Raw genomic sequence first — 13,806 nt, 5'->3', positions numbered from 1 at the left:
GTACAACCTAAATTTTTATTATCTGTGTCCTTGATCTGCTCATTATCATCATTTTCTGTCATGGCGTTTGTGGATTCAGGCGCCGCCTTGAACTTAATGGACTTTGAGTTTGCCAGGCGTTGTGGTTTTCCTTTGCAGTCTTTGCAGAACCCTATTCCTTTAAGGAGCATTGATGCTACACCTTTGGCTAAAAATAAGCCCCAGTTCTGGACACAGGTGACCATGTGCATGGCGCCAGCCCATCAGGAAGATTGTCGATTTCTGGTGTTGCATAATTTACATGATGCTATCTTGCTGGGTTTTCCATGGTTGCAGGCACATAATCCTGTGTTGGATTGGAAGTCTATGTCTGTGACTAGTTGGGGATGTCAGGGGGTTCATAATGATGTTCCTTTGATGTCAATCTCCTCTTCTTCCACTTCTGAAATTCCAGAGTTTTTGTCTGATTTTCAGGATGTATTCGATGAGCCCAAGTCCAGTTCCCTTCCACCGCATAGGGACTGTGATTGTGCGATTGACTTGATTCCAGGCTGTAAGTTTCCTAAGGGCCGACTTTTCAACCTGTCTGTGCCTGAACATACCGCCATGCGGAGTTATGTTAAGGAGTCTTTGGAGAAGGGGCATATTCGGCCATCTTCTTCACCGTTGGGAGCAGGATTTTTTTTTGTTGCTAAGAAGGATGGCTCCTTGAGACCCTGTATTGATTATCGCCTCTTGAATAAGATCACGGTCAAGTTTCAATACCCTTTACCTCTGCTTTCCGATTTGTTTGCTAGGATTAAGGGGGCTAGTTGGTTTACTAAGATTGACCTTCGGGGGGCATATAATCTTGTTCGTATTAAGCAGGGTGATGAATGGAAAACTGCGTTTAATACGCCCGAAGGCCATTTTGAATACCTTGTGATGCCATTCGGGCTCTCTAATGCTCCATCTGTTTTTCAGTCCTTCATGCACGATATCTTCCGGACTTATCTTGATAAATTCATGATTGTATATTTGGATGACATTTTAATTTTTTCCGATGATTGGGAGTCTCATGTGAAACAGGTCAGGATGGTATTTCAGATCCTTCGTGATAATGCTTTGTTTGTGAAGGGGTCTAAGTGTCTCTTTGGAGTGCAAAAGGTTTCTTTTTTGGGCTTTATTTTTTCTCCCTCATCTATAGAGATGGATCCGGTTAAGGTTCAGGCCATTCATGATTGGATTCAACCCACATCTGTGAAGAGCCTTCAGAAATTTTTGGGCTTTGCTAATTTTTATCGCCGTTTCATTGCTAACTTCTCCAGTGTGGTTAAACCCTTGACCTATTTGACGAAGAAAGGCGCTGATGTGACGAATTGGTCCTCTGCGGCTGTCTCTGCCTTTCAGGAGCTTAAACGCCGATTTACTTCTGCCCCGGTGTTGCGTCAACCAGATGTTTCTCTTCCGTTTCAGGTTGAGGTTGACGCTTCTGAGATTGGGGCAGGGGCCGTTTTGTCTCAGAGGGATCCTGTTGGTTCCTTGATGAAACCGTGTGCCTTCTTTTCCCGTAAGTTTTCGCCTGCTGAACGCAATTATGATGTCGGCAATCGGGAGTTGTTGGCTATGAAGTGGGCGTTTGAGGAGTGGCGACATTGGCTCGAGGGAGCTAAGCACCGTATTGTGGTCTTGACCGATCATAAAAATCTGATTTACCTCGAGTCTGCCAGGCAGCTGAATCCTAGACAGGCTCGATGGTCCTTGTTTTTTTCCCGTTTTGATTTCGTGGTCTCGTATCTTCCGGGTTCTAAGAATATTAAGGCTGATGCCCTCTCTAGGAGTTTTTTGCCTGATTCTCCTGAGGTCCTTGAACCGGTCGGCATTCTGAAAGAAGGGGTGGTCCTTTCTGCCATTTCCCCTGATTTACGACGGGTTCTTCAGGAATTTCAGGCTGACAAACCTGACCGCTGTCCAGTGGGGAAACTGTTTGTTCCTGATAGATGGACTAGTAGAGTGATTTCTGAGGTTCATTGTTCTGTGTTGGCTGGCCATCCTGGTATTTTTGGTACCAGAGATTTGGTTGGTAGGTCCTTTTGGTGGCCTTCTTTGTCACGTGATGTGCGTTCTTTTGTGCAGTCCTGTGGGACTTGTGCGCGGGCCAAGCCTTGTTGTTCCCGTGCTAGTGGGTTGCTTTTGCCTTTGCTGGTCCCTGAGAGGCCCTGGACGCATATTTCTATGGATTTTATTTCTGATCTTCCGGTTCCCAGAAGATGTCTGTCATCTGGGTTGTTTGTGACCGATTCTCTAAGATGGTCCATTTGGTGCCTTTGCCTAAATTGCCTTCCTCTTCTGATTTGGTTCCGTTGTTTTTTCAGCATGTGGTTCGTTTGCATGGTATTCCGGAGAATATTGTGTCCGACAGAGGGTCCCAGTTTGTTTCTCGGTTTTGGCGGGCCTTTTGTGCTAAGCTGGGCATTGATTTGTCTTTTTCTTCCGCATTTCATCCTCAGACAAATGGCCAGACCGAGCGAACTAATCAGACTTTAGAAACTTATCTGAGATGCTTTGTGTCTGCTGATCAGGATGATTGGGTGGCTTTCTTGCCATTGGCCGAGTTTGCCGTTAATAATCGGGCTAGTTCGGCTACCTTGGTTTCGCCCTTCTTTTGTAATTTTGGTTTTCATCCTCGTTTTTCTTCGGGGCAGGTTGAGCCTTCTGACTGTCCTGGTGTGGATTCTGTGGTTGATAGGTTGCAGCAGATTTGGGCTCATGTGGTGGACAATTTGGTATTGTCTCAGGAGGAGGCTCAACGTTTTGCTAACCGTCGTCGGTGTGTTGGTTCCCGGCTTCGGGTTGGGGATCTGGTCTGGTTGTCTTCCCGTCATGTTCCTATGAAGGTTTCTTCCCCTAAGTTTAAGCCTCGCTTTATTGGTCCTTATAGGATTTCTGAGATTATTAATCCGGTGTCTTTTCGATTGGCCCTTCCGGCTTCTTTTGCTATCCATAATGTCTTCCATAGATCTTTATTGCGGAAATATGTGGTGCCCGTTGTTCCCTCTGTTGATCCTCCGGCCCCTGTGTTGGTTGATGGGGAGTTGGAGTATGTGGTTGAGAAGATTTTGGATTCTCGCTTTTCGAGGCGGAGGCTTCAGTACCTTGTTAAATGGAAGGGTTATGGCCAGGAGGATAATTCTTGGGTTTTTGCCTCTGATGTCCATGCTGCTGATCTGGCTCGTCCTGATCGGCCTGGGGGCTCTGGTGAGGGTTCGGTGACCCCTCTTCAAGGGGGGGGGGTACTGTTGTGAATTCTGCTCTTGGGTTCCCTCCGGTGGTTGTTGGTAGTAATGCAGTTGTCCCTGGGTTGCAATCCTGGGCAGGTGTCCCTGCTGATTGCAGCTCTGACTGGGATATTTAGGTGTGCAGGATTCATTAGCCCTTGCCAGTTGTCCATTGTTCTTGGAGGTTTTGCATCTCTGTCTGGTTCCTCCTGCCCTGCTGCCAAATCAGCAAAGATAAGTGTCTGGTTTTGTTTCTACAGCACACATGCTGTGTGCTTTACAATTCAGTACTATTCAATGATTTTTCTTGTCCAGCTTAGACTGTGTTTGGATATTTCAGTCAAGTTGGATTCTCAGGAGATGCAGATATACATTCCATGTCTTTAGTTAGATGGTGGAATTTTTGTATTATCTGCTGTGGATATTTTTAGGGTTTTAATACTGACGGCTTAGTATTCTGTCCTATCCTTTCCTATTTAGCTAGCATGGCCTCTTTTGCTAAATCCTGATTTCTGCCTGCGTGTGTCTTTCCTCTAATACTCACAGTCAATATTTGTGGGGGGCTGCCTATCCTTTGGGGTTCTGCTCTGAGGCAAGATAGAATTCCCATTTCCATCTATAGGGGTATTTAGTCCTCCGGCTGCGTCGAGGTGTCTAGGATGTGTTAGGTACACCCCACGGCTACTTCTAGTTGCGGTGACAGTTTAGGGTTTGCGGTCAGTACAGGTTCCACCTACTCCTGAGAAAGTCTCATGCGGCTCCAAGGTCACCGGATCATAACATATAACACAGGCCACGCAGTATATAGCACAGCCCACGCAGTATATAGCACAGCCCACGCAGTATATAACACAGCCACATAGTATATAACACAGGCCACATAGTATATAACACAGGCCACATAGTATATAACACAGGCCACGTAGTATATAACACAGCCCAAGTAGTATATAACACAGCCCAAGTAGTATATAACACAGCCCACGCAGTATATAGCACAGCTCACGCAGTATATAACACAGCCATGTAGTATACAACACAGCCACGTAGTATATAACACAGCCCACGTAGTATATAGCACAGCCCACGCAGTATATAGCACAGCCCACGCAGTGTATATAGCACAGCCCATGCAGTATATAACACAGCCACGTAGTATATAACACAGCCACGTAGTATATAACACAGGCCACACAGTATATAACACAAAACATGCAGTATATAACACAGGTCACGTAGTATATCGCACAGAGACATAGTATATAGTACCACCCATGTAGTATATAACACAGCCCACGTAGTATATAACACAGCATACGTAGTATCTAACACAGTCCGGCCGCGAATTCCCCTTCCCTACTCCCTTCCAGTCAGTGCCCCCTCCCTACTGCCCTCCAGTCAGTGCCCCCATATCGGTTTAGCAGTCCGTTAATGCTGCTATTAACCCTGTGTGACCAACTTTTTACTATTGATGCGGCCTATGCAGCATCAATAGTAAAAAGATCTAATGTTAAAAATAATAAAAAAAATAAAAAATCATTATATTCTCACCTTCCGGTGCCTTTCCCGCTCCTCGCGACGCTCTGGTCCCAAGAATCCATTGCGACAATGACCGGCAATGACGTAGCGGTCTCGCGATACCGCTACATCATCACGTGCTATTGCCGCAATGCATTACTGGGAACGGAGCGTCGCGAGGAGCGGAAAAGGCGCCGGAAGGTGAGAATATAATGATTTTTTATTTTCTTTTTTTTAATATGATAGGGATATGGTGCCCACATTGCTATATACTATGTGGGCTGTGTTATATACTACGTGGGCTGTGTTATATACTTCGTGGGCTGCGTTATATACTACGTGGGCTGCGTTATATACTACGTGGGCTGTGTTATGTACTACATGGGCGGTGCTATATACTGTGTGGGCTGTGTTATATACTGCATGTGCTGTGTTATATACTGCGTGAGCTGTGTTATATACTGCATGGGCTGTGTTATATACTACGTCTCTGTGCTATATACTACGTGGGCTGTGCAATATATTACGTGGCTGTGCTATATACTACGTGGGCTCTGCTATATACTACGTGGGCTCTGTTATATACTACGTGAGCTGTGTTATATACTACATGTGGGCTGTGTTATATACTACGTGGGCTGTGCTATATACTGGGTGGGCTGTGCTATATACTGTGTGGGCTGTTCTATATACTGCGTGGGCTGTGTTATATACTACGTGGGCTGTGTTATATACTGCATGGGCTGTGTTATATACTACGTCTCTGTGCTATATACTACGTGGGCTGTGCTATATATTACGTGGCTGTGCTATATACTATGTGGGCTCTGTTATATACTACGTGGGCTGTGTTATATACTATGTCTCTGTGCTATATACTGCGTGGGCTGTGCTATATACTGCGTGGGCTGTGCTATATACTGCGTGGGCTGTGTTATATACTGCGTGGGCTGTGTTATATACTGCAGGGGGCTGTGCTATATACTACTATACATATTCTAGAATACCAGATGCGTTAGAATCGGGCCACCATCTAGTTGTATATACCAGCCTAATATGTGCAGGAACTATCCCAAAACCTCTACAGGTGTATATACCAGCCTAATATGTGCAGGAACTATCACAAAACCTCTTCATTGTATATACCAGCCTAATATGTGCAGGAACTATCCCAAAACCTCTACAGGTGAATATACCAGCCTAATATGTGCAGGAACTATCCCAAAACCTCTTCAGGTGTACATAGCAGCCTAATATGTGCAGGAACTATCCCAAAACCTCTACAGGTGAATATACCAGCCTAATATGTGCAGGAACTATCCCAAAACCTCTTCAGGTGTATATACCTGCCTAATATGTGCAGGAACTATCCCAAAACCTCTTCAGGTGTATATACCAGTCTAATATGTGCAGGAACTATCACAAAACCTCTTCAGGTGTATATATCAGCCTAATATGTGCAGGAATTATCATAAAACCTCTTCAGGTGTATATATCAGCCTAATATGTGCAGGAACTATCACAAAACCTCTTCAGGTGTATATATCAGCCTAATATGTGCAGGAATTATCATAAAACCTCTTCAGGTGTACATATCAGCCTAATATGTGCAGGAACTATCACAAAACCTCTTCAGGTGTATATACCAGCCTAATATGTGCAGGAGCTATGCCAAAACCTCTACAGGTGTATATACCAATAGCAAAATCAGGCAACATAATATATATCAACAGTGGGGGGTCGCGTTTGTGGATCCCAACCGGTGTGCTCTGCCTGGTACCTCCTGCTGGTAAGCGCTGCCCTTTTAACCGTTTATTTTCCTTATGATCTATTATACTACTTGTCTATCGCTACTATAGCGATATAGGTCTGTGCAGCAGCTGGCCTTACTTTATGGAGCTATGCATGATGGTTTCTTTGCAAGCGCACACCGGGGGCTACCCACTCTCTTTTTAAATCATCCTTATAAATGCACATTTTTGTATGTTTCGGTGCTTTTTTGTATTTTGGCTATTTAGCTTGTTACCTGTATGTTATTTAATAAAGGAACTATCACAAAACCTCTTCAGGTGTATATACCAGCCTAATATGTGCAGGAACTATCTCAAAACCTCTTCAGGTGTATATACCAGCCTAATGTGTGCAGGAACTATCACAAAACTTCTTCAGTTGCATATACCAGCCTAATATGTGCAGGAACTATGCCAAAACCTCTTCAGGTGTATATATCAGCCTTATATGTGCAGGAACTGTCCCAAAACCTCTTCAAGTGTATATATCAGCCTAATATGTCCAGACGTCCAGGCACTATCCCAAAACCTCTTCAGGTGTATATACCAGCCTAATATGTGCAGGAACTATCCCAAAACCTCTTCAGGTGTATATACCAGCCTAATATGTGCAGGAACTATGCCAAAACCTCTTCAGGTGTATATACCAGCCTAATATGTGCAGGAACTATGCCAAAACCTCTTCAGGTGTATATATCAGCCTTATATGTGCAGGAACTGTCCCCAAACATCTTCAAGTGTATATATCAGCCTAATATGTGCAGGAATTATCACAAAACCTCTTCAGGTGTATATATAAGCCTAATATGTCCAGGCATCCAGGCACTATCCCAAAACCTCTTCAGATGTATATACAAGCCTAATATGTGCAGGAACTATCACAAAACTTCTTCAGGTGTATATACCAGCCTAATATGTGCAGGAACTATCACAAAACTTCTTCAGGTGTATATACCAGCCTAATATGTGCAGGAACTATCACAAAACTTCTTCAGGTGTATATACCAGCCTAATATGTGCAGGAACTATGCCAAAACCTCTTCAGGTGTATATATCAGCCTTATATGTGCAGGAACTGTCCCCAAACATCTTCAAGTGTATATATCAGCCTAATATGTGCAGGAATTATCACAAAACCTCTTCAGGTGTATATATCAGCCTAATATGTCCAGGCATCCAGGCACTATCCCAAAACCTCTTCAGATGTATATACAAGCCTAATATGTGCAGGAACTATCACAAAACTTCTTCAGGTGTATATACCAGCCTTATATGTGCAGGAACTGTCCCAAAACCTCTTCAGGTGTATATACCAGCCTAATATGTGCAGGAACTATGCCAAAACGTCTTCAGGTGTATAGATCAGCCTAATATGTCCAGGCGTCCAGGCACTATCCCAAAACCTCTTCAGGTGTATATACCAGCCTAATATGTACAGGAATTATCATAAAACTTCTTCAAATGTGTATATACAAACCTAATATGTGTAGGAATTATGCCAAAATCTCTTCAGGTGTATATATCAGCCTTATATGTGCAGGAACTATCCCCAAATCTTTTTGTGCACATATACCATCCTAATATGTGTAGGAATTAACTTTAGTTTATTTCCATAGCCATATGAGGAATTGTTTTTTTTTTTTTTTTTTTTTTAGGGAAAATGTATACATTTTGCAGTAAGCAAAGCCTCTGCCTCATCTATGAAAAAAAGCGTCTTCTGTGACCTTCATCTCAGGGGCTGGGCTTGTCCCTGCATATTGTGCGATGTGCACAGTGACAGTGCGCTGTCACTGGTTCAGATCCCTAGTAACTAGCCAGCAACAAAGCGCACTGTAAGATGAATACCTGGATTGCAGAGACCACTGCCACGCCTGGATAAGATGTTACATGCAAGCCGGATATTTGTCTTACAACGCATTCTGTAGCCGGCTCATTACTAGTGATCTGAGCAAGCGAGATAGTGCACTGTCATTGTGCACATCGCACGGTCACAGAGCAAGGACTAGCTCAGACTCTGAAACTAAAGTCAGTGATGACGCTTCGTTTCAGGGAGGGGGCAGAAGCTGTAGTTACCGCAGCCTCTGCCCCCTGATGACACTTTGCATATCCCAGCATGCAGTGGGCCTCGCAAACTAAGCGTCATCAAAAACAAAGCAGGAAAAAATAGTTGGGGAAGGATAATGAATTTTTAATCAAATTATATTAGAAAATAGTATAGATTCAATACATTGCCCCTATGTGACGCATTCGCTCCATAAATGTTACTAGTGCTGTAGATTTTCGTAAGGGACGACACCGCTCATCCGGCCCCCAATGCCCCACTAATGACTGTCAAGAATTAAAGAGTGAAAGGAAAGATCTACTTTCTGCCAACATATTATAAGGTTCTGCTGCCAAATTACAGCAAAACTTTCCTTCCATTTATGATAAGCTCCCCAAAGCTCGGGCATTAATCTTTGCATTGTTTTCCATTTTCCCATGTTCCTTGTCCGCTGTTTATTCAATGTGTCTGTGTTTGGCATGTTTTATGTAACCGCTCCTCGTAAACTGCGCTGCTGTGCCCACATAACATTCAGTTATTTACAGTGACGTGCCAGGATTATTTCAGAGCTGGGTTATTCCACATTGTGTACCGAGACCTCCCGTCCCAGCGACTAGTGGAGAGCTTCCATCTGCCGGCGGCTCTCTAGGTATTCCACATCAGGGTTCCATTGTGTGATGTGGACGATGAACACCGGGAAACGGGGAAACTCGCTCGTCACAAAGAGATCTCGCACAAGTCGGATCATTTAGCGCTGGCTTCACATAATGTTTTAAGAATTTTTCTCGCTATGGCAAATATTTTATATCAATTCTATTTGGGCATACAAACATCATGGGGGGTCGCGGTGCAGGACCCCCGCTAAAAACCAGAGCTGAGAATGTCCAAATATCTATCTTTGGGCAGAGAAAGGAGGGTTTCATATCAACTCGTATTATTGAGGACTTTACAGATCAATGCTACAGTGCCCATATTACTAATACCAAACACAGTGCCCCTATTACTAATGCCAAGCACAGTGCCCCTATTACCAATGCCAAACACAGTGCCCCTATTACTAATGCCAAGCACAGTGCCCCTATTACCAATGCCAAACACAGTGCCCCTATTACCAATACCAAACACAGTGCCCCTAATACTAATGCTGAGTACAGTGCCCCTATTACTAATGCCAAGCACAGTGCCCCTTTTACTAATGCCAAGTGTAGTACCCCTATTACTAATGCCGAGCACAGTGCCCCTAATACTAATGTCGAGCACAGTGCCCCTATTTCTAATGCCAATCACAGTGCCCCTATTACTAATACCAAACACAGTGCCCCTACTACTAATGCCAATCACAGTGCCCCCATTACCAATGCCAAGCACAGTGCTCCTATTACTAATACCAAACACAGTGCCCCTATTACTAATGCCGAGTACAGTGCCCCTATTACTAATGCCAAACAGTGCCCCTATTACTAATGCCAAACACAGTGTCCCTATTACTAATGCCAATCACAGTGCCCCTATTTCTAATGCCAAACACAGTGCCCCATTACTAATACCAAACACAGTGCCCCCATTACCAATGCCAAACACAGTGCCCATATTACTAATTCCAAACACAGTGCCCCTATTACCAATGCCAAACACAGTGCCTCTATTACTAATGCCAATCACAGTGCAGTGCCCCTAATACTAATACCAAACACAGTGCCCCTATTACTAATGCCAAACAGTGCCCCTATTACTAATCCCAAACTCAGTGCCCCTATTACTAATGCCGAGCACAGTGCCCCTATCACTAATAATGCCAAACAGTGCCCCTATTACTAATGCCAAACACAGTGCACCTATGACTAATGCCGAGCACAGTGCCCCTATGACTAATGCCAAACAGTGCACCTATGACTAATGCCAATCACAGTGCACCTATGACTAATGCCGAGCACAGTGCCCCTATGACTAATGCCAAACAGTGCCCCTATTACTAATGCCAATCACAGTGCCCCTATTACTAATACCAAACACAGTTACCCCATTACTAATGCCAATCACAGTGTCCCTATTACTAATACCAAACACAGTGCCCCTATTACTAATGCCAAGCACAGTGCCCCTATTACTAATGCTGAGCACAGTGCCCCTAACACTAATGCCAAACAGTGCGGCTATTACCAATGCGAAACAGTGTCCCTATTACTAATACCAAACACAGTTCCCTTATTAATAATGCCGAGCACAGTGCCCCTATTACTAATGCCAAACACAGTGCCCCATTACCAATGCCAAGCACAGTGCCCCTATCAATGCCAATCGCAGTGCCCCTATTACTAATGCCAATCACAGTGCCCCTATTACCAATGCCAAACACAGTGCCCCTATTACCAATGCCAAACACAGTGCCCCTATTACCAATGCCAAACACAGTGCCCCTATTACTAATGCCGAGCACAGTGCCCCTAATATTACCAATGCCAAGCACAGTGCCCCTAATACTAATGCCAAGCACAGTGCCCATATTACTAATGCCAAGCACAGTGCCCATATTACTAATGCCAAGCACAGTGACCTATTACCAATGCCAAGCACAGTGCCCCTAATACCAATGCCAAGCACAATGCCCCTATTACCAATGCCAAGCACAGTGCCCCTATTACCAATGCCAAATACAGAGGTCTCTGTTTCCTGGGCCATACACTGACCACAATGCACGGACCAGCAACAGGACTCCTGACCAGACTTAACAGCCTCATATACAGTGGCTTGCAAATGTATTCACTCCGTTGGCTTTTTACCTATTATGTTACATTACAACGTGTATTTACATATTTTTCTAATCCGATTTGTGTGTGATGCATCAGCACTAAATAGTCTGAGTTGGTGAAGTGAGAAAAATATAGGCATAAATTAAATTTATGAGATAATATAACTAAAAATTGGCATGTGCATATGTATCCACCCCTTTTGCTATGATGCCTCTAAAAATTTCTGGTGCAAGCAATTACCTTCATAAGTCGCATGCTTAGTGACAAGACATTCCCCTGTGTGCAATCTAAGTGTTACATGTCTGTCAGTATACACACTTTTCCTTTTCTGAAAGGCCACAGAGGCTGCAATACCATTAACAAGAGGCACCACTAACCAAACACCATGAACACCAAGGAGATCTTCAAACACCACTATGAAGACCAAGGAGATCTCCAAACAACACCATGAAGACCAAGGAGATCTCCACACAACACCATGAAGACCAAGGAGATCTCCACAACACCATGAAGACCAAGCAGATCTCCAAACAGCACCATGAAGACCAAGGAGATCTCCACACAACACCATGAAGACCAAGGGGATCTCCATACAACACCATGAAGACCAAGCAGATCTCCAAACAGCGCCAAGAAGACCAAGGGGATCTCCAAATACCACCATGAAGACCAAGGAGATCTCCACACATCACCATGAAGACCAAGGAGATCTCCACACAACACTATGAAGACCAAGGAGATCTCCATACAACACCATGAAGACCAAGTAGATCTCCAAACAGCACCATGAAGACCAAGGGGATCTCCAAATACCACCATAAAGACCAAGGAGATCTCCACACACCACCATGAAGACAAAGGGGATCTCCATACAACACCATGAAGACCAAGCAGATCTCCAAACAGCGCCATGAAGACCAAGGAGATCTCCAAATACCACAATGAAGACCAAGGAGATCTCCACACAACACCATGAAGACCAAGGAGATCTCCATACAACACCATGAAGACCAAGGGGATCTCCATACAACACCATGCAGACTAAGCAGATCTCCAAACAACACCATGAAGACCAAGGGGTTCTCCACACACCACCATGAAGACCAAGGAGATCTCCAAACAACACCATGAAGACCAAGGAGATCTCCAAACAACACCATGAAGACCAAGGCGATCTCCAAACAAGTCAGGGACAAACTGTGGAGAAGTACAAGTCAGGGTTTGGTTATAAAACAATATCCCAATCCCTAATGATCCCAGGAGCACCATCAAATCCATTATCATCAAATGCAAAAAACTTGGTACCACAACAAACCTGCCAAGAGAGGGTCGCCCACGAAACCTCTCGGCCCGGACAAGGAGGGCATTAATCAGAGAGGAGCACAGAGACCAAAGATAACCCTGAAGGAGCTGCAGAGTTCCCAAGCAGAGACTGGAGTATCTGTCCATTCGACCACAATAAGCGTACACTCCATAGAGGCAGCCTTAATGGAAGAGTGGGCAGAAATGAACCTTCACTTACACACAAAAATTGTAAGACTCGTTTTGAGTTTGCCAAAAGACCTGTAGGAGACTCCCCAAATGTATGGAGGAAGGTGCTGTGGTCAGATGAGACCAAAACTGAACTTTTTGGCCTCCAAGGTAAACGCTAAGTTTGGTGTCAGAGCACATGCATGGAGAGCCCAACACACGGGCTCTCCATGTATGTGCTGTGAGAGTGACACAGCCGCGACACATGCAGCTGCGGCAGCGATCAGCTAACCAGCCAGAGCGCTCCATGTATCCGGGTTCCCTCTGCAGCTTATTCAGCCAGCGCTATAGCTTGCCGAATAAGCGGGGACCCGATCAAATTCGCTCAACTCTACTCACCACCTCCCGTTTCAGCCTGTTCCACTCATTGATCACCCTCACTGTCAAAAAGTTTTCATCTAATATCTAATTATACTTTTCCTTTGATTGTTCCACTCCTGGTTTTGGCTTACAAATACTGAGTGTGTGAACGTGGCCATAGGTTGTACCTGGGACTGCAGCTTCATATTCAAGTCAAGGAGATCAAACAGAAATGGGCAAAGCTGCCGTACCAGTCCCAACCGTAGTCAAGAGCGGAGACATGTTTTTGCAATCTCCTATAATCTTTTCTCTTAGTTTTTTTTTTTAATTCTACCAAAAAAAAGCTAAAAAAAAAGAAAAAACATAATAAGCATCATTGAAATCCCCCGACTGTAATATTAATAATTGCCTTTCAAACAAATCACCGCTGCCGCTTTCTAAGCTGCGAACAACGAATAGAAATCTGACATGAAAAGAAATGTATCTGTTTGTGCAGTTCGGCTTTCAGTAGATGTTTTTTTTTTTACTCGCTAATATCTATAAAGTAAATCTAAGGTATTATAATTTATTTATTTTTTATATAATTATATATATATATATTTTTTTTTTTACTTTTTTTTTAAATTTTACACACCTGCCAT

General features: G+C 44.1%; 1 protein-coding gene across 7 annotated transcripts in view; it reads right to left on the bottom strand.

Moving 5' to 3' along the window:
• The window catches only part of MORN1 (MORN repeat containing 1), a 401,375-nt gene that overhangs the window by 315,099 nt on the left and 72,470 nt on the right, over positions 1 to 13,806 (bottom strand). The window lies entirely within an intron of this gene.

This window comes from Ranitomeya variabilis, chromosome 4, assembly GCF_051348905.1.
Source record: "Ranitomeya variabilis isolate aRanVar5 chromosome 4, aRanVar5.hap1, whole genome shotgun sequence".
Taxonomy (NCBI): Eukaryota; Metazoa; Chordata; class Amphibia; order Anura; family Dendrobatidae; genus Ranitomeya; species Ranitomeya variabilis.
The sequence above is the reverse complement of the archived record's forward strand: the minus strand, read 5'-3'. Positions and strand labels throughout refer to the sequence as shown.